This window comes from Camelus bactrianus, chromosome 8 (assembly GCF_048773025.1).
Source record: "Camelus bactrianus isolate YW-2024 breed Bactrian camel chromosome 8, ASM4877302v1, whole genome shotgun sequence".
Taxonomy (NCBI): Eukaryota; Metazoa; Chordata; class Mammalia; order Artiodactyla; family Camelidae; genus Camelus; species Camelus bactrianus.
The window spans coordinates 34356151-34381541 of NC_133546.1; the positions used below are offsets into that span (position 1 = coordinate 34356151).

The 25391-nt window shown below is 38.1% G+C and overlaps 1 long non-coding RNA gene across 1 annotated transcript in view; it reads right to left on the reverse strand.

Moving 5' to 3' along the window:
* Window positions 1-780: 780 nt before the first annotated feature.
* The window catches only part of LOC123619833 (uncharacterized), a 50183-nt gene continuing 25572 nt past the window's right edge, over window positions 781-25391 (reverse strand). The window contains exons 4-5 of the long non-coding RNA XR_006728572.2: window positions 20386-20563; window positions 781-3522 (exon numbers count right to left, since the gene is read on the reverse strand). This is a non-coding gene — a long non-coding RNA (uncharacterized LOC123619833). The remainder of the gene's footprint in view (window positions 3523-20385; window positions 20564-25391) is intronic.

The following is a 25391-nucleotide window of genomic DNA, read 5'->3' on the forward strand; positions in this document are numbered from 1 at the left end:
TAGAACAATGCCTGGCCCATAGTCAACACTTTAATATTGTTAATTATCATTATTCTGCATACAACATAGCTATAATGACTGTATTACATTCAAATGTAAGCAAGTATCCCAATTATTAATTCATATCCTTTTCTTGAAAATAAAAGTTTTATGGCAGGCAGAATAATGGCCCCTCAAATATGTTCTCACCATAATCCTCAGAACCTGTGAATATGTTACCCAACATGGCAAAAGAGATTTTGAATATGTGATTAAGTTTAAGAACCTTGAGATGGGGAGAGCTGCCTAACAGTTCCAGGCTTATGGAGAAAGAGAGGCTAATGCAAGAAGGGTCAGGGAAGAGATGCGAGGTGGGAGGACAGTCAACGTAGCATTGCTGGCTTTGTAGATGGAGGACGAAGGTTATGATTCAAGCCATGTAGGTGCCCTCTAACAGCTGGAAAGATTGAGGGAACAGAATCTCTCCTGTGGCCTCCGGGAGGAATGCATTCACGCCTATGGCTAGATTTTAGCCAACTGACACGCATGTCAGACTTCTGACCTACAAAACTAAGACAATTCATGTGTTATTTTAAGCCACTGAATTTGTGATAATTTGTCATAGCAGCAACAGAAAACCAATACAGTTTGCTTCCTATGTTTCAATAGTATACATTTGAGAATTAAGTTTGTAGGCACGTTATCTCCTGTGTTTTGATTATTTCCTTGGGATACATTTCTAGAGGTGAATGTGTGAGACCAAGAATGGACAAGACTGTGGCACTTTTGATAAATAAAAACCGAATTCCTCTGAGGACTTTTATCAGTTAACATCTGTACGGAATGTACTTGCCATTTCCCCTGTGCCTTTGTAAGTAATGATATTAGCATTTTCAAGGAACTTTTTCATCTTCCATTTTAATTTGCATTTTTTGTACAGTGATTACTTATTAGATACCTACTAAATATGCCAAGATGGTCCATGGCTTTTATATCACACTGACTCTCACTTTTCTTTGGTGATTCCTCCTGAAAGTTCAAGTCAATTTCTAATAATATTATCCAGTGACAGATTCTATAGTACAGACCATAACAGTAAAAATCCATTTATCTATGTGACCAAAATGCTGGCCTTCAGAGATGTTGATAAGCCAAGATGACAGATTATACCACGATAAAAATCAGAGCTGTGTTACGATCAGTGCCTAATCATTCATGTTTTTGTATTAAATGCCATTTGGGTTATAGCCTTCTAAATTAAATTATTTAAATTTGTGATCGATGTAAACTTCATGAGATTGGGTAAAGTGCCCTGAATATGCCGAGATCTCAGTACCTATAGGCTGGTGATCAATTGCACATATTAACTTAAATATGTTTCACATTTTAATCATATTTGTCATGAGGTATTCTAAGGCATATTAATAAAATTATTTTACAAATAATAAGGCTCGTCATTATTAGTTCAGTAAATTATCTCATTGAAAAATATGCAATTTTAGGAATGAAAACTTTTGTCAGAGATTAGAAAATGCATATTTTCATCTTTTTATTTTCTTCTAAGTTGTGCTGATTTTTTCTTCAACATGAAAAGTTGAGAAATAAGTGTAAGAATAAGCCAAGAATTCTTGATGCTGTTTTTGTGTAACAATCCTCTCCAAACATAAAGGCTTTGTATAGTGGTTTTATTATGCTCAAGGGTTCTATAGGTTGGGAATTTGGAGAGGGCTCAGGGGGAAAGTTTCCCTGCTCCGCAGCGTCTGGGGCATAAGCTGTAAAGACTCCAAGGCCGGGGGTGGCTCTGGCTGGGGACAGGGATTACCTGAAGAGTCCTTCCCTCACACGCCTGGCACACAGGCTGGAAAGACTTGTGAAGGCCAGGACTGCAGAGCAGATCACCTACATGTGGCCTCTCCTTGCAGCTTGGCTTCCCCACAGCATGGCTGCCTCAGAGTAGTCAGAGCTGAGGGCTCCAATCACGAGGCTCCAGCAGACAAGGCAGAGGCTGCACTGCCTTTTATCACCCAGCCTCAAGTCACCCAGCTCCACTTCCACCGTAATCTGTTAGTTCCAAGGAAGGCACAACAAGCCCACCCCACTTAGAGGTGGGGGAGACCTTGGTGCCCACCCCATGAATGGAGAAACGTCAAAGAGGATGAGGGCCATGTTTCCAAACCTGTTTTAACCACTGCATCATAATTAAAGGGAACTTAACTGTACCCTGAAAATTGAAATAAGTAAAAATTAAAATTTAGGCATTAATGCTATTGTGTCACAGTAAAAAAAGCTAACTTTATACTAACAGCTCAGAGAAACCTATTGAGTGAATATGAAAGAAAGTGATACTCTGAATTAACCAGAATAAGAACTGATTCCTAATAATTTGACTTTGGGTTTCATAGTCTGGAGGAGGTAAGGAGAAAGAACATATTTCATCCATTCAAATGACTTCACATTCTCAGAAGCCAGTTAAAAGTTGGAATTCATTTCCTACAACTGCAAGATGAGGAGTAGAGTATTTAAACCATTCAACGGAATGATACTAAACAAATGATTAGTTTTTAGTAGTATTTACTATAGTAATATGTACTCTACATTTTTTTCTATATAATTAAGATTTATTGCACGGCTTAAAAGTATCTTTACTAAAAATGTAGTTACTGTATAAATTATTTTCTATGCTTTCCCCAGTTTATCCTTCTACAAGACTAATAAATACCGATTTAATAGAATATGAGAAAATGAGAGAGAAATGTCAGGAAAGTAGATGTAGTACACTTACTTTTAATAGGATTAATTCAAAATCCTTACACAGTGGCATGTTTTAAGCTTCTGAAAGGAAGAAAAATAAATCCCTAAACACATTTGTCTTTTTTTATATTTCAGATGTTCAGTAATATAAATACAATATTCTAATCAAATTTTTGTTTTCCTTTTTGAGGGAGAAGGTGGGGTGTTGAATTGAAATTCTCTTTGTAAATCTGGAGGTGGATGAAGGGAGCAGGCATTTCTGGTTGACCTTCTGTTGCTAGGAGCTGGAGTATAAGACCATGGCTTCTTTGTAAATCAGTTCAGCCTCTACTGCCCGTCCTGGAACTACAGTAAAGACACAGTCATTCTTCAGTGCTTCCAGGACGCTTTGCCCAGGCATTTTGTGGAAAATATGGGTGTTCCTTTGATACCTTCTGATAATAGTCCTGAGAGGGGAGCCTAGCCAATGATCCCTCCATCCCACAGTATTTTTGTCTTCACATACGCCTTCTTGGCAAAACCACGTAAGCACTAACTTCAAATCATGATAAAATTCTCATTACTCATAATATTGTTCAGCCCAGTACCAAGTTCTCTTCATTGTCATTGTACCTCTCCAGCCAGCACTGCCAACCTGACTCAGGCTTCCTCTGTGGTGCCATAGAGGATTTCTGGAGACTGTCCACATGACTCAGGAGTCCAGGAGACACTGGAGAACTGTACCCAGGCCTTCACTCTGTCCAACCACTTCATCTCGCCAGTTTTACTCTGATGTTGCTGCCCATGTTGGGGCTGTGGGGGTGGGAAATGAGGCAAAGACAGTCCTCCTTTAGACTTTGCCCTCAGTCTACACCCACCATGCAGGAATTTCAGCCTCATCCAGAACAGGTGGGGAAGAGACCATGAAACACCTTTCTGTCTGTCTGCTATTCCTACTTCTGCCGCACATCTACTTTCCATCACCTATTCAATGGCTGAAAGCGGTGAGTTTCCCTTTCTTCTCACTACCTACTCAGAACCCTCCTCTGAATGATGTCTTCTTTCTTACAAGAAGGGACACTGATAGAAGTTGGGATTAAGGGAGAGAGCAGCCAGCAGAAAGGGAAAAATAGTGTCACACCTGTTCATAGCTGCAAGTTGGGCTGCAAGTTAAGTGAAACACAGATGGTGCCTTTAGCAGCTAACATTTGGAAGGTTAGGAGACAGGCTAAAAATGATCAGAGCGAAAAAGAAAAATTATTAAGAGCCATGAATCAGTTGAGCTGAGGGCTGAGGACTATGGCAGTTCTGATGAGGGAAAGTTGCTGCCACCTGGGTGAACCAGGAACAGAGAACTGAAGCTGGCTCAAGTCTTAGAGGCAGAACAATCACAGATCCAGACTCAGCAAGTAGGTCAGTTTAGCTACAGCTAAGCAAGGAGCCTGGAGGAGAAGAGAGAGCCACACGGTTGGAATGACCAGTCTGAATGTCAATCTGAGGAGCTGGACCTTATTGAGTAGGCAATAAGGGGCCAATTAGAGTTCTTGAGTAGAGAAGACAAGAGCTGTGTCCCAGGAAGATCCCATAAAATGGATGGGAAAGAAGGGAGTATCGATGTTGGAAGCCACCAAAAGCTCAAGCCAGAAATCACTGCTCCATGTTGTACATACTAAGGCCAAGACACCCAGAAGAGTATTTTTAACATAACATATTAGATAATTCCATTTTCTCTGTGTTTTTTTAAACCCTTTGCCAAGGGAAATGTATATGATGAATTCAATTCTACACATCATTTGGCAAAATATTTTAATATGTGAATTGTAAGAATTAAAAAAATATGCTTTTCCTGTCACTTGTTATAGTCACATATGTATCACCATACTCAGATCCAAATATATCATGAGCTTCATTTCTAAATAAAACATGGAACACATTTTTGTCTCTCAATAACTTCATTATACCTTAAGCTTAAATGTATTCAGATGTGTGAAGATACTTATACACATAACTTATTTGGTTTTTAATATATTCCCATTAGGATGTGACTATTTGGATGAAAAGATAGGAATTAAATGTTTTTGGTTCAATGGCAATATATAATTAGGCATCAATGTTAGACTTCAAGAAGTGCCATTTAAAATCATAAACTATAGAATTTGTTTATGATGTGGGGGGAAAAGAGAAATATTTCCATAATTAATTTAAGACAATAAAATTATTGGGAGTTTATAATTCCTAGAGTTGCTTGTATTCATTCTAGCAGGGTTATAGTAATAGCAAATTATGATAAACACTTTATGATTCCTATAAAGCTCAAATGCCAAGTGCTTTCTCCTACAGGACTTCAAGATTTGATTGCCCAAGTGACATTCATATTGTCACATACTTTGTGAAATGCCTTATGTTAATTACAGTTTTTTCACATTTTACATGGTGATATTGTCATATTGTCTTATGCTTGAAATATTTTTAACCAAATAGTGGTTTCTGTAAAGAGGTCTTAAAAGTGGATTTTTCTTCAAAAAAAAACTTTAACCAAGTAAGAGCAAATTTTAAACTTTGGAAAGGAATTGTTTTGTTTTCTTCTTCTTCTTTTTTTTTTTTTTTTTTTTTTTGGTTTATTTGTTTTTTGCTGGAAGGAGAAGTACCATAAGCTGGTTGACCTTCCACCTGGTCCCATGACCTCTGGTCCCCAATGGCACCGATTTTTTCATACATTGAAGATTTGATTTCTTTGAAAAAAATGCCTTGTATATTCAGGTACATGAAAAAAAAATCATACTGTATTGTTAAAGATAAAAGCTTAATAAGTAGATGGTACTCATGTTCAGTAAATTGGGTAATGGCTGTAATTAACAAATATATACAATACACAAAGTATTTTCAAGGTTACCTGCAAAAAAATTCACTTTTTCAAATATTTCATATATAGTCTTAGAACAAAATTCATACACTAAAAACACATATTTTGACATAATTTTTATTAATATAAAGATATTCTGTGATTATGACATCAAAGTCTTATTTTTGTTGCCCACATAGAAAGCAGAACAAATTCTTTGTGCTCTCGCCATGCTTGACTCCATCTTTCACTGCTTAATATCCTGTTGCAGAGTCAAGCAGAATATAATACCTGCCACCCTCAAAACCAGAAGGACTCAGTGTCATAGAAGCTATAGTGTCTTCCAGTTTTCTGTACCTTTGAATCCAAATAATACAATGCCTCATTAGGTAAAACATTAACATGGAAAATGAATATGCACTCAAAAAAAGTGAAAATCCAGGTTTTTAACTCAAAATTAGGTAGCAATATTTATAAAATATTGTCACAGAGCTCCTCTAAAAGATGAACTCCTTGTTGTAATCTAACATCATTTGATTTACACCCAATCTTAGATTTTATTTTTTCTTTTCTGTTTCTTTCCCTTTCCTTTCTTTTTCCTTTCCTTTTCTTCCTTCCTTCCTTCCCCTTTCCTTTCCTTTCCTTTTCTTTTCTTTTTCTTTCTTTTCTTCCTCTTTCTCTCTTTCTCTCTCTCTGCCTCTCTCTTTCTCTTTCTCTTTCATTCTTTCATCTACAATTTATTGGGTGCTTATCAGGTTCTAAGCCCTGTGCTAATCACTTTACGTACATTCTCACTCATTTCTCACAAATGTATCTGAAATCATTATCTGAATTATATCTTAACCAATATTTTCATTCCACAGATCAGGAAACTAAAACTTGAAGACATTAAGCATTTTGCAGAAGATCAAGGAGTTAGAAGAGTCAGAGTAGGGCTCAAAGTCCAGTTTTCTGATTCCAGCACAGACCTACTAGGAAAAAATCACCAATGCCAAGCTAGGCAGTGTATGAAACCTGGGTTTTGGAGACAGTCAAGCCTGCATTCAATATACCCCTTTGCTGTTTATTATCTATGGAGCTTTAGACATCTCATTTAATATTTTTCACATCTGTGTAACTTTATCTGTAATATGACAATAACATAGCACTTACATCATATGATTTCTGGAAAAATTAAATGAAATAATATAAAATTTCCAAGGCCTCAGGGTAAGTAAGCGTTTGCATGGTATTGTTGGGAAATATTAAATAATTATGGAAAAATATATATTTCCTTTTACATTTTTAATTCCTATTTTTTCTCTTACCCTCTTACAACCCTTGCATTTAATTACAAACCTATTACTAAGTTACCATTACCAGCACTCGATAGTGGATTCAGTTCACTTCACCGTCATGTGCAACCTTACATCTAAGATGTCCGAGGCCAGAAAACCATTTTTTAAGCCTACGGAATGTGTAGTAACTGCTTTGCTTAAAGACACACCAAACTGATGCTTTCCTACTTGCAAGCATGCTTACCATACCACTCCAAAACGGCAAGTAAACATAGCCACAGATCCTACAAAGAATGTTTGTAATATCACTCACAGTCAATAGAGAAGGTCAGATTCAAACCACATCCTTCCACACATTGTGGACTGAAGACACACTGGTGATATTACTTTAAATCCACTTGAGTGCCCAAGATCCTTTCTGGTGGAACATGAACTGCCAGCAGGTGTGGGTTTTATCCATGGTTCTGACTCTCCACAGACATCATTGCATCATTTATGTTTCCACTGCTTCAGTGCACAGAACTGGGATCCAGAAAAATGGGCAGCCTATATATTTGAGAGGCCACCATACATACCACATGGTATTTTATTGAGGCACCTGGGATTTTTTTTCTGAGATAGTTGGTAGTTAACACTTTTTTTAAGTAGCCATATTAGCCCCCTTGACTTTAAACAATGTGGTACTCCTACGGCCTAGAACACCAAGAGCTGGGTTTGTTGTGCTCTTAAACAAGTCATTATTATCATTAATATCTAGAACTTCTTTCATGGTCTGATGACAATCTCTTTGTTCAAATAGAGTGGCCAGTGCCTCAGTGGAGTTCAGCAGAAATTCCAGGGCCTTCAAGTTGTTTAACAACTTGGATTATTGGATTAAGAATCATGTGTGCCCGGAGTGAGATGATTTGCTATCCCATAATAATCTGAGGAGGCGAAGAGGCAAACTCAGGATTATTTTAAATCTGCTGGGCAGGAACACAGGGAAGAGATCCTGATCTGCCTGCTAGGGACCACAGAAGTAATCAATGAGACTCACTCTTGGACTTGCACATGGAATTTGAAAGAGAAAGTGATATATGGCATGAGATTTATTTAGTAGGAGCCATCTGACAGAGACACAAAGTCGGAAAGATACTGAAGAGTAATTGCAGGACACAAAGTGGCCAGAAAAAGCAGAATCAACATGATGGTACCAATCTTTCTCTAGGGATGAGACTGAGGTAATGTGTCACAGCCTCTTCTCAACAAACTCCTCATTTACTCCTTAAACCTTAACATTGTACTAATATCTTCACTAATCATCCATCATGATGCTTTGCATAAGTGATAATCTCCATTGACAGATGCTAAGATCTTTGAAAACTAAAGTAACATAAAATTCCAAAGACATTTTGGAAGCATTTAGTTTCAAATTTGAAAAAAATAGTACTACTAACAGAAATTCACACTGAGCTCACAGCTCTTCTGCATGTTCAATATATTCTGTTATGTTTAGAGGAGAGAAAATTGAAGCTAAGACCTCCTTTTAGTAATGATCGTTTTAATGTCTGCTATCACGCTGGGTAAATAATGCAGGGCTCCCAAATTTACTCATGACAAGCAATCATTTTTCAATAAAAATGGGTAATTTCTCCATTTCAGCTTTCATATAAGTGCCTATAAGAGCAAAAATATTGACCTCTGATACATTGCAAATATTAGTCTTATTATAATTCCTAAGGAGCATATCTTTGAAAGGTATCCTAAAAAATCACAAAATTTCCTTAAAGTGACAGATAGTTCACCTTAAGTAGTAAACACTGTGTTCTACCTCCTGTACTTTCCTGATAAGTGAAAAATTTTTAAAGAGTTAAGAATGAAAAAAGGTAATATATAAACATTAATCTAATAAAATATATATATTTTAACCCTCCTACAATGCAGTATGGTGCAGCCACTGTGGAAAACAGTATGGAGATTCCTCAAAAGACTAGGAATAGACTTACTCTATGACCCAGAAATCCCACTCCTGGGCATATATCCAGGAGGAACCCTACTTCAAAATGACACCTGCACCCCAATGTTCATAGCAGCACTATTTACAATAGCCAAGACATGGCAACAGCCTAAATGTCTATCAACAGATGACTGGATAAAGAAGATGTGGTATATTTATACAATGGAATACTACTCAGCCATAAAAACTGACAACATAATGCCATTTGCAGCAACATGAATGCCCTTGGAGAATGTCGTTCTAAGTGAAGTAAGCCAGAAAAATAAAAATACCATATGAGACTGCTCATATGTGGAATCTAAAAAAAAAAGAAAGGAAGAAAGAAGACAAATGAACATAAATACAAAACAGAAACAGACTCACAGACATAGAATACAAACTTGTGGTTGCCAGGGGTGGAGGGGGGTGGGAAGGGACAGACTGGGAGTTCAAAATTTGTAGATACTGACAGGCATATGTAGAATAGATAAACAAGATTATACTGTATAGCACAGGGAAATATATACAAGATCTTGTGGTAGCTCATGGTGAAAAAGAATGTGACAATGAATATATGTATGCTCATGTATAATTGAAAATTGTGCTCTACACTGGAAATTGACACAACATTGTAAACAGACTATAACTCAATAAAAAAAAATGTATTAAAAAAAAGTGACGGTGTTAGTGATAGACTGAGGGTGAGGGGTACCTCTTCATCACTTCTTAGGTTTCTGTTGGTTGGTGAGAGTTCCATGGTTATAGCACTGCTGCCTGTCTCCGGGCTTTCATTCACTTCTTCCTCTGCAGGGGAGGTGGAGGGGCTTAATCTGAGTGGTAAGTTCAAAAGGAGAAACTGGGCCAGTGCAGCCCAGGCACTCCTCACTCTAAGGAGCCAGCATGCCCACGTGTACCAGGCCCTAAATTTTACACACCGGCTTCTGTATGGGGAGGCTTTGATTGTTCAACCATGCTTGAGGCTTGTTAAGTAAGACTGTCCAGTTCAGTGTCAGGAACCTCACCTTCCTGCTGACATATTCTCTAATATTAACTTTATCAGTACTAAAGATGCTATGTTAGCTTTGAGTTGTCTTATTTATTGTATTATTTCTCAGTTGACACTATTTATTACACCCATGTCAACACCAAGCGACACTGATTCAGTAACTTATTCCTTCAGGACGATGCTTTTGGTCTGTAAAGTTGTAGGTGAAGGCTTGTGTTGTATTCTCTAAGCTATTACTGAAGGTTTATGAATGCCTGTGTATGAAGATAATCAATCAATTGTTAGGAAACAATAGAGAGCAGAGTCATGCACTCAGTAACTATATTTTGAGAAGCCCCTATGTGCTAGGAACATTCTGGATACTGGAATTATTGTAGTGGAAAGCCATGGTCCCTGTCTTTCTGGCATCTACTTTACACTGAGAAAAAACAAACATGTAAATGCATACCACATACATACATGGGCTACTAGCTGGTAGTGATAAGAACACTCAGTAAAAATGTTTTACAAAGATAAGATAATCCTTCTTTAGGGAGGACAGTTAGGGAAGTCTCCTCTAAGGAAATAAAAGTTGACGAGACCTATAACATGAAGTGGTAGTCATGATCTTATCTAGGGAGAAAGGACTCCATGTAGAAGAAATAGAAACTTCAGAGGTCCTGAGAGGAAACACTTAATCAAATCCAGCCAGCAGAAAGGTGACCAGAGTGACTAGAATATAACAGAAAGGAATTGAGAAGCAGGAGACATGGACCTGGAGAGGTCAATGGGACCTAGATCATGAAAGGAGAACTTGTAGGCCATAATTTAAAAAAGAAAAATTATTCAAAAACAAAATAAAAATATATTGGAGTGTTTAAAGTTAGGAATGCATATAATCAGAATTCAGTTTTTAAATTTTCCCTTTGGCTGTTTTGATTGAAAGGATTGCAGAGACAGCAGACGAGACTCAATTGAAGTGGCTTAGGCACAAGATAACTGCTTATTCAGGGTTGTCCTTGTTGGGGTGTAGGTGTGATCCCACTTGAGAAATCCAGGGAGTCAAGAGGACTTATGTACAACAACATATGGGGTGTGAGTAGGGTTGCAACCCCAGGAATTAAGGGTAACTCCTACATTTTTATCCTGAGCATCTAGGTGAACGGGGTACAATATCCAGAGATAAAGAAGACTTTTGGAGGACCCAGTTGGGCTTCATCTTGCACAAATGGTTCTGCTTGTTTCCATGTCTGTGGTGTCCTTTAGACTACCAAGTTGAGATATCAAGTAAGCTGCTGGATATATGTGTATGGATCTCAGGGTGAAGAAGTCAGGGCTAGAGATATTTTATCTGTTGTTCTTCGCTGCCATGAGTTAGGGAATTGCTGGGAAGTAATGAGATTAATGATATAAAATATTGCTCATGGACATGTATTGTTCGACCTGCATTCGGCTAAAAGCACTATACATTTCTCATCCAATTTAATCCTCACAACAGCATCATATTAGACATGGAAAAACTGAGGTTAAACGAGAATAATTTACCCAAAGGTGCACAGATAAGTGGTAGACTAAACTTTCAATTTATGTCTCTCTGAATCTAAAGTCCATGCTCACTGGACTAAAATCAAGGGTGGAGAAAGCACCTTCACCCTGCATGCTCTTAGAGCAGGAGACTGGGTTTCATTTGTTACCTCAATTAGCTGTATGACCTGCATGCTCCGTATAATCAACAAGAAAACCCTCGAAACTCAGAGATTCTGTGTGCTTGACTTCAAAGCCGCTAAGAAAGGAATAATTTATAATTTGAAAAGGATAGTTTTGGGGGAGGACTCCTCAAGAATTGGGGGGTACATAATAATCAAGGGTTCCTAACCTAGTGTCCTGAGCTTTTATCAAATTATCTAAGGAGGTTGGCCATAAATATCAGTGTGTCCAAAGCAAACCAGTTAATGCACATTATCCCAGAATAATTATTAATAATGCCCCCTTTAATAGTCAAAAGTATCCCAGTTTTGACAAGTTATAGGGTAACTCAATGCTTATAACTGATAGAGTACAACCATCACACAGGGACCCCTCCATTCACTCTTTATATCCATCTGTTGAAGTCAACCCACCCTTCAAAGCTCAATTTGAATTAATTCATTTTTTTCACTCAGTCTTCTCTCATTAGTGTATTTATGCCACTCCTATGATACTTACTACAGATTATTTTCTGCTGAACATAAAAAATATTTTTTCTCTCTTCTTTAAATGTAAGCTCTATGTATCTCTGAATGTCTCCAGTCTTATCAATTTAGGTATTCAGTAACTGTTGAATCAATGTTGACAAAACTGAAGTACTGTGCAGGTATAATGGGAAACATGTTTGCTAGTTATTGTTTTTTAAAGAACACAGATTAGAGTGCATGTAAGAACTTCCACTCCTTTTTGCCTTCCGTAGTACAAATCAGCACGTCCCTGAATATTAACGAAGAGAAGCTTTCACAGAATTTCAAGATGCACACAACTGGCACAGAGTTAGTTAAACTGATAAAGGACTCTGGGGACATTCTGGCCCAAATTCCAGAAACCAAATGGTAATTGAGAAAGATAATTACATAAAAAGTATAATCTGCCACAACACAACGCTCCATTGGAGAATATAATGCTGGCTTTTAACTAACTTTGGTTTGGGTTTTTGAGAACTGAAAATGTGTTTTCTTAAATTGCACATGTTATAAAAATTGCCTCCTGTAACCTCTAGTCCACTAAACTGGTACAACATACAAAACATTAGTTTTAACACTAATACAGGGAAGATACAACGTGGTTATAGGTTGGGTTCTAAGCCACTTATAAAGAAAATACACTACTTTTTGTATATATACAGCCTATAGTAGTTCTCATTTGCATTGTTGTTTGAGAACTGAGCAAGGCTAATTACAGAACAAAAGGAAAGTATATATGCAAATATTTGAACATTCAAGCCTTTTGAGGGGGATACTTTATTGCCAGTTGAATGCATGGGGGGCAGGGCGGGATCTGAAGAACTGGAAAACATTCCTTCTTGCTGACCAGGTTCACTACACTCTATTTTATTATGAAACATTGGAAACCATAAACTATATTAATTGATATGTTTAATGTCAGAGAATTAAGCAGCTATAGTAGAACAGCCCTTGGTTTGGGTTATGGCCTACTATGCTGAAGTTACGGGTGCATGTGTTAGTCAGCTTTCACTCAGTTGTCATGTATTCACAAATGTCCTGAAATTCTCAGTGGCTTCTACAGTAAAAGGTTATTTCTTAATTGGTTATATCTCACATCTCAACTGTAGGTCAGCTACAGCCTTGCATCATGTAGCTTCTACCTGAGGGGTCAGGCCTTATCTGGGTAGAATGCGTTGTTATTATTCTAATATTTCAACTTAAATACAGCTCACTCATGTTAAATACTCTTTGTGTGCTGGCAGGAAAAAAAAATGATCAATGGCAGAACCACAGGATGGCTCTTAGAGCTTTTGCTAGGATGTGGCAACATCATTTCCAAAGCAAGTCATGTGGTCAAACTAATGTCAATAGAGCATGGAACTATAACCTCTTACAGGGAGGGCAATGTATATTGGGAATAATAGTAGAATTTACCACAGTGCCTATGATACATCTTACAGCAAACACAGCATATGAATTTTGATCATGCACTAAAATAGAAATCAGGCAACTCTGATCTAAAAATCAGAGAGAAAGAAAATAGCTCTATTGGAACAGCATCTGTTTATTTCTTCTACCAACAATGAACAGACATGGGTATGTATTAAAACATGGACTGGCAAACCCAGACACACACACGCACGCATGCGCACACACACCCACACAGCTGTTAATAACCAACAGTCTTTTGAAGACTCTGAGATTACTGCCTCCCATTGTCTTTAATTGGATGTCAGTTAGGTTAGCAATAATGTCTGAGACTAATGAAAAAAAGAATTCCATGAAGGACAGCTGTTATCTGTAATGCCATGTTATAGGTTTTGTCTCTAATTGATGGCACCGATTTGAAAGGTGAAAAATGTTCCTCTTTGTAAGGGAGTATATTTATTACCGAACAGGAAAAGAGTAAGTTATTTTCCAAATCAAAAAAGATTTATAATGTGTTATTGTTCACTTTACATCCAGGAATGTTGTAGGTATTACAAGAGAATGCAAAATAGTAGTCAGTAATGGTGTCCTTATAACTTTTAACCCTAAGAAGTGTCAATCTTCCAAATATTTACACAAAACAGTCAAGTGCCCTAATTTATGACTTCAGCGTATGTTGCATTGGGTGAAAATTTAATGCTTAGAACTTACAAGTAGAAACAGGCTTGAACTGAACCTTATGGAAGAGTAGTAAGTAATAAGAAGTTCAGTATTCCATAATTTACAGAAACAGGAAGTGGAAAAATTAGTGACTGAAATAAGCCTTGGAAATAACCAGCTAGAATGAACTCATCAGGCAAAAAACTTTAACAGAATCTGAAGTTAGTATATTTTTCTCATTAGTCATCTCTGGTCCCATAAAAGAGACAATCGAGATGACATAATCCTACTTTAATAAGAGCTTGCCAAATATAGCCCTTCAAAATTAATTAGCCTACTAATCATAAAAGAGAAATGAATAGGCAGGTAGACTCTCTAACAATGAAAATGCCCTGAAGAAGTCCCAGACCCATTTTATCCTATCTAACATGTCTACTAGTTTTATCTCACATGGTACTAATATTAACATGTTGGATGATACTCTCATTAATAAATAATGTTTCTTTTTTTTCTTTGTATCTCTAATCTTCACAAAGATCCCATAGTTCAAGTCTCCACTGAATCAAGTTGGTAAATTTATTTTTTCAAAAGTCTTCTAAAAACAATCAGATGCCAAATAATCAATGGAAATATTTATAAGAATATAAGCATCTTTTTTATTGAAGTGTAATCAATTTACAATGTTGTGTCAATTTCTGGTGTACAGCATAATGTTTCAGTCCTACACATACATGCCTATATTCCTTTTCATACTCTTTTTCATTACTGGTTACTACAGAATGCAAGCATCTTTATTCTTTCTTCTCATTAATGTTTGAGAGGGAATATATGGAATAAAGCATCCTATTTTACAGTGAAGCTCTGAAGGCAGCTGAGAAAACAGATTTGGGAAAAGATGTTAGGAAATTTGGACAGGAATATGAAAAAGTGACCAAGTGGGGGAAGAAATTCAATTACCAGTCCCTATGACTCTCTATATTTTATGTTATAAGATAGCATATTTTATGTGATTTACTAAAGATCTTCAAAAAATACTGACACAGAGAAGAATATTAGGGGCTGCTTCTTCCACATAGGCTACAATTACATTTTGTGTGATACTTCAGGAAGTCTTAACACGGACGTGAACTAAGGTAACCCCAACACAAGTAACTTGTATCTGAGCTGGTGCACGCATGATGTGCCTGCACACTCAACTCACTGAGTTGCTCAAGAAATATCCATCATGCTTCCCCCATGACAGGAATGCACTTGGTTCTGAGGTGCAACGTCTGTGTGACAGGAGGCAGTTTGGATTTGCTAGCTGGTTTGGAGCTAAAAAAAAACTGGGCTGCAGGTATAAATTAAGTTGTCATCAGCATGTAGATGGTATTTTCAAAATGGAAATAAATCAGATCCCTGCGGAGGTAGTAGAGAGACATGAGAAGAGGATATAGGGAAACCTAAGGTAAACCAGGATTTAGGAGTGTCACAGACAGAGAGCAGCTACTGAAGTAGGAAAAGAATTAGGAGCAGTATTTCAAGAACAAGGAAGTGGTCAGTTCTGTATTAGATTCCTGAGAGACCCAGTAAAAAGAGAACTAAGCAAGGTACATTGGACGTTGTGTCACTGAGGTTGTTGGTGACCCTGACAGAATCAGTGTTGGTGGCACTGTGGGAGAATTACACACACATGTGCGCACAAGCACATGCATGAACGGTTCTGAAGTCCTCTGGTAATATACTGTACATCCAGGATGTTCCGTTGTTTGGAAAGCCTGGTATTTCTGTGACCATTGTGACCATTCAAAATGCCTTAATTCTGAAGTGTCTTTAATTCAAAATGGACCTCTGATTATGAGGAAGTAACAACTTATGTTAGCAGCTACTATTTTTCCACAATCAATGTCTTGGCCCCATGGATTTAAAATAAGCTATCTACATAATTCACTTCTTATATTGCTCAAGATACTCCATAATAATTGACTGCATCTAAGACTATGAAACTAAGCATGCTCTTTCAAACCCACCAGTGAAGACTAAATGACTGAGTCTCATATGCAAATAATTTCAAAATTAGTCTAAGCACCAAGTTAGCTTTTGTATACATTAACAAATCTGTCTTCTTGACAGAAAGCCAACTTACAGTTAACCAAGGGGAAAGAGGGGCAGGATAAATTAGGAGTTTGAGATTTGCAAGTACAAATTACTATATATAAAATAGATAAACAACAAGGTCATACTGTATAGCACAGGGAACTGTATTCAACATCTTGTAATAACCTGTAATGAAAAAGAATACAAAAAAGAATATACATATATATATAAATGTATAACTGAATCACCAGGTATGCTGTACACCAGAAACTAACACAACATTGTAAATCAACAATATTTCAATATAAATAAATAAACAGATAAATCTGTTTCCTTAGTCAAACTATCCTAAAAATATAAATTCTGGACTTATTCAAAATAAACACTGATTTATCTATAAAAGAAGTCCTTGATTTGAGAGAATATAACTAAGCTCAATGTGTTCCTAAATTATGCTTTACATACTTTACATGAAGTATGCTTTCTGAAGTATCCTACCCTGTCCCCATCCACCACCACACACACATTGTTTATTCAAGTCATAGATCCCAAGACTACTCAACCAGGAGAATCAAAATTTATACAGTAGTTATAATTCATGTATGAACAACAGTGACCTCATGTGGCTAATGCTTTATGCCTGAAGCTATTAGACTAAGAACAACAAAAAACAGCCTGCGCTGTGCATCAGAACTTACATCGCAATGAATGATTTGAGTTGCCCACGTCGCCCAACACAATTTCTTTTTTTAAGCCTCCGATCACAAAGCCATCCCTTCCAGGGACTAGTGGGACTAGTGTGGATTCCTTTCACGTATAATTACAAAGTTAGATTGCTCAAAGATTAATATTATGGAATAAAGCGTCTTGAGGGCCAGGGATCAAATCTTAACTGCTTTGTGTCACCAAAGGATTCAGTGCTGGTCTTTGCACATTGAAAGAACTTTTCAGACACTTCCTAAATTCCATCTCATCTTCCTTGTCTTGGGTATTCCAATGTTAAAAATAAACACCTAAAAGGCAATTTAACAACAGATACCATTGGTGCTTTACTACCCAGCTGTTGCTAACTTGGTGGAATGGCTGTATTTCTCTTCTGTTTGAGAAGTTTTCTTACCCAACTTAAATGATGGTAATATGCATGGCTTTCACTCAAGGATTTGCTCAAAAAATATTTTACTGCATTATCAGCTAGAATAACAACAGATTCAAACATATTACATGATATTAAAAATGAAATTACTTCCAGCACTTTCTCCTTTATAATCAAGGGTAATATTCTTTACCTTCTATTTTAAAGAACTGCTATAGTTTGAGCATAGGTAATTATCTAACTGCATCAGTGAGATCTTAGCTAGGGAATGCCCAGTTGAGGGTAAATTCTGAAGTAATGTGATATTCAGTAGATGACAGACTGCTGCTCCCAATACTCTGTTCAGAACTAACGCACTCTATCTCCTACCACAGTGGTAAAGAACATGACTCTGGAGTAAGAAAACCTGGCTGACAACCCTGACTTCAACATTTATTTGCCACTGGGCCATTCACTATACTCTCTTAGACCCAGAGTGCTCATCTCTTGGATGGGAGAGTGTACAAGCATGTACTTCATGGAGTGCTCATGAGCCTTAAATTAGAAAGTATTTGTATACTATTTGCTATGATTGAATGTTTGTTGCAACCTCCTATTTATATGTTGAAATTCTAATCCCCAGTGTGATGGTATTAGGAGATGAGGCCTTTGGAAGGTGCTTAAGCCATGAGGATAGAGCCATAAATGGGGCTGGTACACTTTATAAAAGAGACCCCAGGCAGCTCCCTAGTCCCTTCTACCATGTAAGGACAGAGAGAGAAGTCTGTAAACTGGAAGAAGGATCTCACCCACCATGCTGGCACCGTGATCTCAAACTTACTGCCTCCAGAATTATGAGAAATACTAGTTATTTTCATTCATTTACTGAACAAATACATATTAAGATCCTGCTATGGGCTCAGTACTGGTTTTTGGCACAATGATTCCAAAGTAAACAGAATAGAGAAGACCAGTTTGTTTGTGGATTTCATATTCTAGAAAGGAGAAATAGACAAGAAATAAGTAAAGAAAAAAGGAAGTAAGTAAACGTACATCAAGGGGTGTCGAGTGGCAGCAGGCACGGTAAAGGAAACTAAGTTAGGATAAGAGGGCTAGACAGTGATGGGGTATTATTTTATGTAAGTTGGTCAGGAAAGGCATCTTTTTTTAAAAAAACATTTAAAAAGGCTTCAGGAGTTATAAGGAAGAACACTTCAGGCAAAGAGAACAAGAGCCAAAGCCCTGCAGTGGAAGTAGGCTTAGAGTGTGCAAGAATTTCTGTGACTAAAGCAGACTGAATGAGATTAATTCAGAGAAATAGCAGGGCACGAAATCATGTAGGGCTCTGTGAGCTATAGTGATACATTTAAATTTTATTCTGATCCAAATATAAAAAGCCATTTAAGAATCTGATCTGTGAAGGGACATAATCTGGCTTATACTGTAAAAGGCTCACTCTGGTGTTGGGTACTTAAAGGACAGTGGGAGAGAAGATGAGAGACCAAGTAGGATGTTTTCCAATAATCCAAGAGATAATGGTGGCTTGGACAGGATGTTTGTGGTAGATATAGGGGAAAATATTCATATATCAGGTATAATTCAAAGCAAGAAATTAGAGAAACTTTTGATGAATGAGGTGTGAAATGGAAGAGAAAAGAAGACTCAGGGAGTGGAAAGGAGACACAGAAAAGAGGAATGAAGAGTTTAATTTTGATCATTTTGATTTTGAGGTATCTTTTAAATATTCAAGTGGAGATGTTGAATAGGCAATTGGGTATTTCAGGCTGGGGCTTAGGGGAAATTCCCCAAAGGAATTTAAAAATGTGAAACTTCTCAAATTATTGATGGTATTTAATTTCACGTAATTGGAAGATACAGTATAGAAATTGAGTATAGATAGAAAAGTATTTTTTGAGAGGGGAGCCCTGGGGTTTCCAGTGTTTAGAGGTCAGACTGATGAGAATGAATTAACAATTACAGTATAAATACCTGGAGTTCTGAAGCAAAGACACGTCATCTACAGGAAAGAATTATATGACACTCAAAAAGAGTCCCTGGTTTGCTACTAGGTCCTAAGATGGAGCACCTGACCACGGACAATCAATCAAATGACTGTGCTGTAAGACCTGCCCATCTTGAACTGGAAATTGTCAGATGCATCAAGCCACGTTAGGCTAGCCCAGCAGCAATACACTGTAAAATAGAAATGGGACATCTAGGACCCAAAGGCAAAGTAAGTCATAAAAACAAGTGGCCCAGACTCCTATGTCACCCACCATTGTCACATTAGCAGCACTCCACTGGCCAACATCTATGACTACATGGCGGGAGAGAGGGGTTTCATAAGATCAAACGACAAGAGAAAATGACTGAGCTCTTTTAAGGATGGACTGGTTTGCTGTGCGTCTACAACCTGAAAATGAAGAGTAGCTACAGTTCAGCTCTGCTCAAGGGAGGGCCAGAAAGATAGCAGTGAAGGAAATGCTCCCCAACAGACATTTCTTTGAATGGTGCACTTGGTTATCCCCTTTGCAAGGAAAGAGTAGTGTGAGATTAGACTATATGAAACAATGGCCATTTGACGATAGCTAGGTGGCAAGGAGAAAGATTTGGAGACCAAGGGCAAGGATGTCTGGGGAAGGGGCATGTGGATGAAGGGGCATAGGGGAGTGGACCTGGAGTATTTGGTATCACGTATTCAAGTCCTTCAAAGAGTACCCGAACCTGACAAGATATTAAAAAATAAATGTGACAAAATAATTCAACCAGTTGACATCAGCTATGCTTTGGCATCAGCCACCCCAGTGTTGGCACAATGGGCCCATCAAAGTTGTAGCTGTAGTGATAGGAATGGAGGCTCTGAATGAGCCGTACAGCACAGGAGCCCTCTTACTAAAGACGGTCTAGCTTCCGCTGCTGCCACATGTCCAATCTGCCAGAAAAGGAAACTAATGCTGAGCCCTCCCAGATGATACCATTCTTTCAGAAGATCTACTAGACAGTTGGGGTTAAGTTGGTTACTTTGAACCCTTTTCTGTTGGTAGGGCCTCAGCCAGCACCGCTATTCTAGGCTTAGAGAGTGGTCAGTACTCTTTATGCAGTCACATCATCTAAAATAACACATGTGAGGTTGTGGGCACATGCCTATAGGGTCCACCCGTCTTACCACACAGCATCTCCCGGAAGCTGCCTGACAGAGTGATGGAAAAGCCTCTGAGGTGCCAGCTTGGAGACTACATCCTGCAAGGATGGGGCATCATTCTCCAGGACGCAGTAGACAGTGGTGCCCCCTTATCCACAGTTTCGCTTTCCTCAGTTTCAGTTACTTGTGGTCAAACATGGTCCTAAGATATTAAATGGAAAGTTTCCGAAATAAGCAATTCATAAGTCTTAAATTGTGTGCCATTATAAGTAGATTGATAAAATCTCACGCCAACCCACACCCTCCCACTCTGTCCTGTTTAGGAAGTGAATCATCCCTTTGTCCAACACATCCTGCCCCTTAGTCACTGAGTAGTCATCTCAGTGGTCAGACTGGCTGTCATGGTAATGCAGTGCTTATGATCAAGTAACTGTTATTTCGCTTAATTAGGGCCCTAACGCACAACAGTAGTGATGCTGACAATTCAGATCTGCCAAAGAGGAGTAAAGTGTTTGCTTTAAGTGGAAATGTGAACATTCTCCACTTAATAAGAAAAAAGTCTTATTCTGAAATTGCTAAGATCTATGGTAAGAACGAGTGTTCTATCCATGAAATTGTGAAGAAGGAAAAAGCAACGTGTGCTAGTTTTGCCATGGTTCCTCAAACTGCAAAAGTTACAGCCACAGTGAATGACTAAGTGCTTCATTAAGATGGAAAAGGAATTAGACCTATACAATACAATATTTGAGAGAGAGACCACATTCACATAATTTTTACAGTATATTGTTATAATTGTTCTGTTTTGTTATTAGTTGTTATTTTTAATTTCTTACTGTGCCTAACTTATAAATTAAACTTTATCCTAGGTATCTATGTATAAGAAAAAAACATAGTATATATAGGATTTATATATGTACTATGCACAGCTTCAGGCACCCCCTGGGGTCTTGTAACGTATCTCCCATGGATAAGGGGGTTACTGTACACAAGAAATCACTGACCTTATATGGTTCTGTGCCCCCAGCAGGGACAACACTTGTCTCTGGTCTGGGAGCCACGGGGAGAGGGTAGAGGTAGCCCTGCTTACTGTCACTCTCAGGGAGTCACTTGGTGAATGTGTGCTTCCCTCGCCTGCATGTCTAGGCTCTGCAGGTCTAGATGTGCTGATTCCATCAGGGAACAGAGCAATGTCCAGTTAAACGCTGAGCTGCAGCAGCAGCTTAGTCACTTTGGGCTCCTTGTGAAATGAGACTAACAGGAAAGAAGGAACTGAGTCACCGTTCTCACAGGTGGAATTAACCTTGACCCTCAAGAGGAGGTAGGCTCCCTGTTCTGTAAAGGAAGCAGGGAGAAAGTGCTTAGCATCCAAGGCATATCTCTTAGAACTTTGCTGCCCAGTTGTGAGAAATACTTGGCAAATGCAGCAGCCAGAGCCTGATAAGGGTATGGTGATCTGGAATAAAGATACCTCAAGAAGATCAGTGCTACCCACCGCTCCCACTCCGCCCCAGGTAAGCAGCTAGACCAGCAGAGGTACTAGGCAGAGGAAATCCATAATGGACAGCAGAGGAGAGAAAATAGGAGTATCAGTCATTGCCTTAAAACCAGCTATAGCAGTAGGAGCTATACTTTATCTTACTAATCTTCCTCTTAAAAATCTCCCAGGGAAAAAAGACCAACCAGAAACCCGAAGGAAATGTTCCTAGATGGACTGAACTTACACAAAGCAAGTGGATAGAAGCAGCTCGTGCATGCTGCGGTGTGTCCCTCAGGTTCCCCACCCCGTCCCCTCCTGCCCCCAACGGAGGCCACCACCCCAGCTGCCTGGATCACTGCCTGCTGAAAGCTCAGAGCTGAGTCCCTCCCCCTAAGTTGCCCTCAGATGAAAGGAGCTGCCTGGCCTGAGGTTAGGTCTCCTTACACCAGTCAGCTCTCATCTAATGACTGGACCATGCTGGGGGCTCATTTACTTGTCTCTTGCCTCGATATGAGATAATTTGGCACAACTCTGAAAGTATATGGTAAAAATTAATAAAGAAAAACCTAATTAAATAGTCGGGGAAGAACATGGGGTGCTCTCATACCCTGTGACAATAACAGAGCCCAAGAAGAAGAGAGACTCACCTTCTTTCCTGGGAAGGACTCAGCCAATGAAAAGCCATAGACTGTTTACTCCAGCCCTCCCAACTGCCTTTTCTCCCTTCTATAAAAGAGTTCTCCTTCCCTTGGCATGCAGGGACTTGCATAAGTCTTACCACGGTTGCAGACCTCGATTACAATTCTCTGCTGATCCCAAATAAACTTCTTTTTTTTTTTTAGCTGAAATAACTGGTGATCTGTTTGTTTTAGGGCAACAATATTCCAGATCCAGAGGTCGCTGTGGGATAGGCTGAGGCCTCTGTTGTACCTACATCTCAGTCAAATTCTGCCTCTGTCCAATACTGCTGCCCTTGCTCCTGTACAAGCTTATTTGCGGAGTGCCCTCCCCAATAAACCTGCATACAAATCTCAATATCAGAGTCCGTTTTCTCGGGGACACAGTGTGAGACAGTAACCTTTAATGGTATTTTCTCAATTGCTTAATTTTTCATTGTAAAATAAATAGTATTTTTAAAGAATGGATTTCACATGCAAAAAAATGTAGACATAACTGGCTAACTTAATTGCATCCCAAATGATGCAAACAGACTCTCAAAGCAAAGCACAGATTTTACTGTGTTACTTTTGATTTTGGTTTCCCTTCTGATGCTGCTCTGCTTCCCACCAGCCAATTTCCTTTCTTTCCAAGTAGAGTTCCTTCTGAGACTTAGTTCTGCTTTTTTTCTTTCCTAATTTAGATTTTACCTCCAAATATGAGCTATATAAAAAGGTATTAGTACAACAGAAGCAAAGAGAAAAAATCAAAAAACTTTGTTTATTTCTAAATACCCTATAGGAAGTTGTACAAAGATTCATGCATAACAATAGAATGTAAATTTAGGTAATGATTTGGATCTTCTCCAATTGCAGCTTCAGCCTGGCAAACAACAGATTTCCTTAGAAATTCATTGTAGCTCAAACATAAAATTCTTGTTACACCATGGCTAATTGACATCGCACAAGCATATGTAATGAGTTTTTCAATAAAGAAATAAATACCTTTTGTGTAGAGGGAGAAAAAAGGCCAATATGGAAGAATATTTTAGCAAATGAGTCAAGCTAGAGGTTTGGATGTTTTAAGTCTTTTCATTTATATTTGCATTTATATCACTGATCCAAAAAATTTCCAAATGAAAAAGTGGCAGTACTCTGTAACAGAAGCATCCTTGAGTAATTATGGGGAAAAAAAACAAAAAACCCCTGAGGTCCCCATGTTTAATTAGTATAAAAACATTAGCTTTGCAAATTTACCTGGTTTCATTTATTTTTTTTTTGACCCAGGGATATGGAGAAATTAATAACTAACACATAATATAGATTAGATATGGAATGAGTTCAAAACCACTGCTTTCTTAGCCCACGTGATTCACTCAACTTGCTATTTTTAAATCAGTTTTTGAAAATCTGCTAGTTTCTGGAAGAGATTTAAGATGGCTTAAAAAACTAAAGCAAGAAAAATAAGAGCACAGGTGAGAGAGTAAATGAATATGAATAGAGAGGAAAATGAGAGTGGAATTAATAAACTAGGAATTAGGCTAGCGTACAACTTCCTTATGCTGGGCAGTACATTTAACAGAAGATTGCAGCAGCCATCGAAGAGTGAATGATGATACTCAATTCGACTGACAACCTCTTAAATGTAAGGAAAAGCACTAGATTAAAATAAGTACCATGTTCTCCTGAGCCCTACCAAAGATGCCACTATATGGTAATTTAAAAAACCTCAATTACATTTTGTATGAAAATTGTTAAAGAAGCAAAAGTTTTCAGGGGAAAACTTTCATTTCGTTAGCTGCTTGTTTTTTTCATAATGTCCCTCAACATCAGCCAATAACACAGTACTGAAAAGAAAAGTCACAAATAAAATTTTAATTTAGTCTACCCCAGATATTATTAAAGAGAAAGTTATTCTGACTTGTTAAAATGGTCAGGAAGACTTGATACTCAAGTCTATTGCAACGGAGTAGTGTAATGGAGAAAGAGATTGGGCTCAAGTCCAAATACAGTAAGGCCAAGTGGGGATTGAGAGGTGTGGAACAGGGTGATGGGGACCAGTGGATGGAAAATTACTAAAAGGAGACATCAAGGGTAGGGAAATTCTTGCTATACTGGCTTTATAGAATTCTCGCTAAAGGCAGGTCAAGGACTTAGATGACAAAGTTAGGGGATATGGTACTTGATCAGGTATTAAGGGTAGGGGGACTCTTGACAAACTGACTTAGCAGAATTCTTGCTAAGCCTGGGCAATGCAGGTTTGGCAAACACAAGATGGACTCAGAAGGCCACTTGTGAGACCTAGTCAAGGAGAGGGTTTGGTCAAGGACAGAGTCAATATCTACCATGAGCTAACGTTGAAGACTACCAAGATCTATTCAAAAAGAAGTTTGGCAAATACTTGTACTTTTCGTTCACAAGCAAATATCCCTAACACTTCAGGTTAAGAAAAAGGAACAAAGGAGAGTTATTTCCCACTCCTCATGCTTCCAAATAAAGGACCTTCCCTTAGAACTATCTTCCTCCAACTTTTTATCTCAGAGCATTGGTACACTTTTCAGTACAACTGAGGACACCAAAGAGCTTTTGTTTACACGGGTTATGTTGTCTGTATAAAGAACTTAGAATCTACTTTAAAAAATACTTAGTTACTAAATCATTTAAAATAGCAATAATAAATTTTTTATATTTTAATATATATAACATAGTTTCATAAAACGACTACATTTTTCAAACCAAAACATTAGTGAGATGAGATGCATCACTTTACATTTTTTGCAAATCTTTTTAATGACTGAACTTAATGGAAGATAGCTGGGTCTTCAGATTTGCTTCTCATTCCCTTGGACACAATGTGTTGTGTTGGCTGAAGTGGAATGAAGAATGTCCAGAACGAC